The sequence below is a fragment of the Colobus angolensis genome, unplaced genomic scaffold, assembly GCF_000951035.1.
Source record: "Colobus angolensis palliatus isolate OR3802 unplaced genomic scaffold, Cang.pa_1.0 Scaffold90, whole genome shotgun sequence".
Classification (NCBI taxonomy): domain Eukaryota; kingdom Metazoa; phylum Chordata; class Mammalia; order Primates; family Cercopithecidae; genus Colobus; species Colobus angolensis.
In genome coordinates, this window is record NW_012122932.1 from 6,099,834 (window position 1) to 6,106,371 (window position 6,538).

General features: G+C 44.6%; 1 long non-coding RNA gene across 1 annotated transcript in view; it reads right to left on the minus strand.

Moving 5' to 3' along the window:
* Positions 1 to 627: 627 nt before the first annotated feature.
* LOC105504256 overlaps positions 628 to 6,538 on the minus strand; it is a 9,277-nt gene continuing 3,366 nt past the window's right edge. The window contains exons 2-3 of the long non-coding RNA XR_001000585.1: positions 4,073 to 4,243; positions 628 to 764 (exon numbers count right to left, since the gene is read on the minus strand). This is a non-coding gene — a long non-coding RNA (uncharacterized LOC105504256). The remainder of the gene's footprint in view (positions 765 to 4,072; positions 4,244 to 6,538) is intronic.

Below are 6,538 nucleotides of genomic sequence, written 5' to 3' on the forward strand. Positions count from 1 at the left end.
GAGCCCGGGAGGTCAAAGCTGCAGTGAGCCCTGATTGCACCACTGCACTCCAGCCTGGGTGACAGAGGGAAACCCCATCTCAAAACAAACAAAAAAGCCAAAAATGAATCACTAATATTTTCTGAATGATTTTTAACCAGCAATCACTGCTCTAATTGATTTACATGTATCACTTCATTTAATCCCCACAGCCACCATTTGCAGTAGATGCTATCATCACATTTTATGTCTGTGGACACTGAGAGGCTAAGTGGCCCAGCTGGGAGGTACTGGAGCTTGAACTCTATCCCAGGCAATTTGTCTCCACAGCCTCTTCCCACTATTCCACTTGCCTTAACATTTGATAACCTTTTGTGCAATTCACTTGATAGACAAAAGTTTTTCAAAATATGAAATCTACGAAACTTGTGAAAAGAAAGGGGATCACTGTTCTGGGTCAACGCCTCTACTTTATAGGTGAGGAAAAAATGAGGCCCAGAGAGGGGAAGTGATTTGCTAAAGATCACACAGCAAAGAATCAGAATCTACAGGGGTCTGACTCCCAGGTGGGAACTCTCAAAACTCCAACCCGAGTAAGCGTTAACCACCTACATGTGAGCAAGCAACACCAAGACCAGGCAAGACATCTCCAACAAAAGCAGCTTGATTTTATTGCAGGGAAGCTAGGAAGGAATAGGACAACTGAGGGTCTCCACAGGAACACCACTGCCCAGCATAACTGCCAAGTCCCAGGTCTGTCTGGAAGCCGGGGGAGGATCAGCATCCTAGGAAAGATGGAAAGTTAGGTGGAACGAAGGCGCCATCTGCTGTGGACATAGCGATATTGCAAAGGCAAGAAATGCACAAAGAGGCATGGGTGAGGTGGAAAACCCAGGGTGCAGATGCAGGGGCAGGACTAGATCCCCAATGTCCAGCCCTGCACACTGCTCCCATGAAGTCCGTTATACTCCCATGAACCTGTTATACTCAGGTTGGCTGGAACGCATTAACCTTGCCAAGTCAATCACTGCCAAAGCCCTCTTCTGGGGAATTTCCAGGGCTGCCAGGATACTCAGTCAACAGCACTCCCTATCCTGTTACAGTTTATGTTGGAAAGGCAATGAACAAAATCATGAGCAAATAAATCTGCCAAGAGTCAGATGATTAAGGTGACTTCAAAACCAATAAACACTCTATCTTTGAGGTTCCTAAGCCTGGCTTCAAGTGGGTCACTGAGGAGCCTCAAAGCAGACTTCAAAGACATGTTGCCTGAGCACGTGGACTAAAGCTGGCTTATTTGGGTGATTCTTACTGAGTACTGTGCATCTGAATTTCCAGGAGCCTTTCCATACAATACATGGTTACTGAAATACATACAGATAAGACTGTATGATGTCTAGAAGTTGCTTCCAAACAATCTGGGCAGGAGAGAGTGGGCATGATGTCTGGAATTTGCTTCAAAATAATCTGGGTGTTTTGTCACCCAGATGAAACAATGAGGACAGTGGAGTTTCTAATTCAAGATGTGTGCATTAGGGCTCCCCCACATGGATATAGATAGCTCCAGAAGACTTTTTTTCCTTCTCTCCCTTCATTCCTTCTTGTCACAGAGTGCTTTTATCAAAAAATAACAGGCCTTGGTGAAATAAACACTAATTGTTGGATCTGGGTGACGGGTACTTGGGGATTCATTCTATCACTCTACTTACATATGTTTGAAACTTCCTATCATAAAAAATCTAAAATAAATAAAAAGTACCATGAAAATTACTAAGCCATAGGAAGGAATGATTTACAGACACGTGCTATGACTTGAATGAATCTTGAAAACATTATACTACATGGAAAAAGGCAGACACAAAAAGGTCACATATGATGTAATTCCTTTTATATGACCTGTCCAGGGTAGGCAAATCCAGAGTAGTAGAAAGCAAATTAGTGGCTGCCAGGGGATGGAGAAATGGGTAGTGGGGAGTGACTTCTTAATGGATACAGGGTGTGTTTCTGAGATGATGAATAAGTTTTGAAACTAGAGAGAGGTGGTGGTCGTACAACATTGTGAATGCAACAAATGCCACTAAATGATAGACTTTAGCCCATTTATGGCTAGTGTTCCATTATTGGAATGCTAAGCTTGTGGGAGTTATTTATATCCTACTGCTCAAGGTCATCACCAAGGTTTGATTTTTCACATAAAAAACTTTGCAATATTCAGCATAAATGGGTTAAAATAGTTAATTATTATGTCTTGTGAATTTCATCTCAATAAAATAACATGAGAAAACATGTTTTCTATGAGAAAAACACATTAAGCTACACATGGTTTACATCCAACAGATACTACTTTTTTAGTTAAAAAAATTCATACGCCCAGGCCTAGAGTTTCTAATCCAAGATGTGTGCATCAGGGCTCCCCCATGTATATAGCTAGTTCAGGAAGAGCTTTTTTTTTTTCCTTCTCTCCCTCCATTCCTTCCTGTTACAGAGCATTTTCATAAAATACAATCTTACAGGAAGCCCAATACGACACAGGGCTGTTTGGGAGCTATGGAGGGTCCAGAGCCCCATCCACTCACCCTCCCTATGAAACCCTAGGGGTGGAGGAATGATGTAAGAAATACTGTTCTTCAACATGCTGGAAACAGCTGATGTTTTACTTCCCTAGAGGATAAGCCTTCATATGTGGAGAGATTGCACACCAGTCCCCACAAGGCAGAAAAGCAGGTTGGAGGTTTTAGCCCCATTTTACCGATGGGAAGACCAAATCTCTGTAATGTAAAAAGTCCCCAAAGTCAGCGTGAAATGAGGACAGAGTTGGAATCAGAATCCCAGATTCCTCGTTATTCATCCTGGGCTCATTCCTGAATATGCGTTCTATCTATGGATGGAAAGTGCATGACGAAAACAGATGCATCTGACATCTTGTGACTTGCATGTGATGTTACCACATACACAGAACACTACCATGGCTCAGGTTCCAAATGTACGCCTTTGGGAAGGAGGCTATCCTCAAAGAGGACCTACCAGTCAGTTGTGGCTGGCCTCTGTCTGTGGGGTCTCCGTGGGCCCATTCACAGGGACAATGCCACCAGTAATAGTTACAGAACTCCGATTCAGGATATCTGACTTTCTTCCTGCCTCTGCCACTCACCTCGGTGGACTTTGGTTGAATTACTTCCCCTCTCTTGGCCTCATTTTTCTCAGTCACAGTCAGGGCACCAAACCACATCAGAGATGTGGCAATCATTGTAATTCACGAGTCAAATGTGCTACATGGGCAGTGGCAGCCAGAAGTGCCCAGCTGAGACTGGCTGGATCAATGAGTAAGGTCTGCCTGGTTCCAGAGTGAAGACTGCTGGCACAGTGCCCCTTACTGCCTCACTGGATTACATAAAAGTGAAGGGAACATCTAGCTCAAACATGCTATTGTTTTTGTACCAGTCTGGACAAAGGGCATGCTCAGGAAGCTGACAACAGTTTCAAGTAGAGAGGGCGGCACAGTCTGAATTAACTCACTTGGTCAGGGCACAGGAGAATAAGGCCCAAGGCATAAGTGTCAACTCTGATGAGACAGTCTGTTTATCAAAGCCAGAGCCATGTGTGGTGATATGTGCCTACAGCTCCAGCTACTTAGAAGGCTGAGGCAGGAGGATCACTTGAGCCCAGGAGTTAAAGGCTATAGTGCACTATGATCACACCTATGAAGAGTTACTACCCTCCAGCCTGGGCCACACTGTGAAACACTGTCTCAAACAAACGAACAAACAAAGGAGCCAAAATGCACTGCTTAGGGTCATAGACTGTAACCTTAAACCCTGCTATCCATGAACTGCAATCCCCAAGTCCGAAAGAGGCCTCTGGGAGACTTTACAGTGCTCTGTCCACTCACAGGGGCTGTAAGAATTCCCTGAACTTGTGATTTGCATTAGACAATAATAAAATATTTGTAACCACTTCAAAGAAGGTAGACAGTGGATTGAAAAGAACCCAGGGGGCTCTTCTGCTCCACTCAAGCTCTCAAAGGCCAAGGTGTTAGCTCTGATGAGAGATGTGAGCAGTAGGTTTGTTCAGCAAGTGCTGGGGCCTTACCCACCTGCTCCCTTTGGTCCATCCTGCGGGCTCTGGGGACCAGGTCCCTACTACTCGAGGCCAAGGTAGGAAACAGTCTTTCCTGTTTTCTTCAGGGTTGCAAGCAGAGTGTCCACGCTGTGCTCAGATTCAATGCAGATCTTCTTGTTGGGCAGGTCAATGTCATGCTTAACTCCTGCAGGAAGAGGAAATGGGGTATGGGGAAAGGAAGTACAGACCCTCCCAGTTACAGCAAGAAAGAGTTCAGGCTCTAAATTACTATTCACAACCACCCTTGCCCTTTCCTCTAGAGCAGAGATTGGTGAATTTCTTCTGTAATGGGCCAGAAAGTAAATGTTTTAGGCATTGTGGACCACATATGGACTCTGTTGCATATTCTGCGTATTTTTTTATAACTCTATTCTTGAACATACTAAAATAAGCTGTGAGCAGGATTTGGTCCATGGGCTGTAGCGTGCTGATCCCTACTCTATATTAGGGCTTTTTGAGACACAGACTCACTCTGTTGCCCAGGCTGGAGTGCAGTGGCACAATCTAAGCTCACTGCAACCTCCACCTCCTGGGTTCAAGTGATTCTCATGCCTCAGCCTCCGGAGTAGCTGGGATTACAGCCATACGCCACCACATCTGGCTAATTTTTGTATTTTTAGTAGAGACAGGGTTTTGTCATGTTGGCCAGGTTGGTCTCAAACTCCTAATCTCAAGTGATCTGCCCGCCTTGGCCTCCCAAAGTGCTGGGATTACAGGCATGAGCCACCGCGCCCAGTCACTTTTTTTTTTTTTTTAATTGCAAAAGTAATATAGATACTTCTTTGTTTTTCAAAAAAGCGAACATTTCTAAATAAAAGTAGAAGCGGTAAGGCCCCCTATTGATCCTACCCCTTGAGATCACTGTGAACAGTCCGGCTTCTATCCAGACTTTGTCCCAGATAGACAAATGAAAAATAATTCCTCCAAATGGCATCACACTACATAAACAGGTCTTGCTAATATTTTACTTTTTTCTTTATTACATTTATTTATTTATTTATTCATTCATTCATTCAGAGACAGGGTCTCATTGTGTTATCCAGGCTGGAGTGCAGTGGCACAATCACAAATCACTGTATCCCTGAACACCCAGGCTCAGGTGATCCTCCCATCTTAGCCTCCCACGTTGCTGTGACTGCAGGCACATGCCACCGTGCCTGGTTAAGTTTTATATTTTATGCAGAGACAGGGTTTTGCATATTGCCCAGGCTGGTCTTGAACTTCTGGGCTCAAGCAATCTGCCTGCCTTGGCTTCCCGAAGTGCTAGGACTACAGGTGTGAGCCACTGCACCCAGCCCTTTTTTTTTTTTTTTTTTTTTTTTTTTTTTGAGACAGAGTCTCGCTCTGTCTCCCAGGCTGGAGTGCAGTGATGTGATCTCAGCTCACTGTAGCCTCTGCCTCCTGGGTTCAAGCGATTCTTCTGCCTCAGCCTCCGGAGTAGCTCGGATTACAGGCATAAGCCACCATGCCCGGTTAATTTTTGTATTTTTAGTAGAGATGGAGTCTTGCTGTGTTGGCCAGGTTGGTCTTGAATTCCTGACCTCAGGTGATCCACCTGCCTCAGTCTCCCAAAGTGTTAGGATTACAGGCGTAAGCCACAGTACCTGGCCCTATTCTTTTTTTAAAAGCTACAGTCTTCCATAGTGTGAACGTACCACACATCCACTTAATTAATCCATGTTAAAGGTCATTGAGGATGCTTCTAATTTTTCACCACTATCACAATGTTATAGCAAACATATTTGAACTTGTCTTAAAAAAACTTATAAAAATATTTTTATACAGTGAATTCACAGAATGGAAATTGTGGGGCGACAGATGTTTGACACATTTTGAATGTTTAATAGACACTGCAAAATCGCCCTCCTAAATGGCTATGCCAATTTATAGCTCCCCAGCAGCACATGAGAGGACCCAGAGTTTTACTCTGACGAAAGAGCACACAGAAAGAAAGGAAAAGTCTTGAGAGGTTCTAGGCCTGGCCTCACCATTGACTTGCTAGGTGACCATGGGTGGCAGGGGTGGGGTCCTGTTTCTCACAGGCCTCAGTTACCTCATCTGTACATGAAGGATTCAGGGCTGGCCAGATCCTGTGGTCTTTCCAGCTCAAGAATGCCATTAATCTGTGATTCCTCAGCCCTAGCACTCTTCTTTTAGGGCCCTAAGCAACTCAAAAAACCCTCCTGACTTTCTCAAGAGGCCATCCAAGTAGGGACAGTAGGAAAAGATGGGGAGAAACCTGCCGAAGCTCAAAGGCAGATCCTCCAGCAAGAGGCCTTAAAAATCATACAGTTGGCTGGGTGTGGTGGCTCATGCCTGTAATCCCAGCACTTTGGGAGGCTGAGGCAAGTGGATCACTTGAGGTCAGGAGTTCGAGACCAGCCTGGCTAACACAGTGAAACTCCATCTCTACTAAAAAGATGAAAATTAGCTCAGTGTG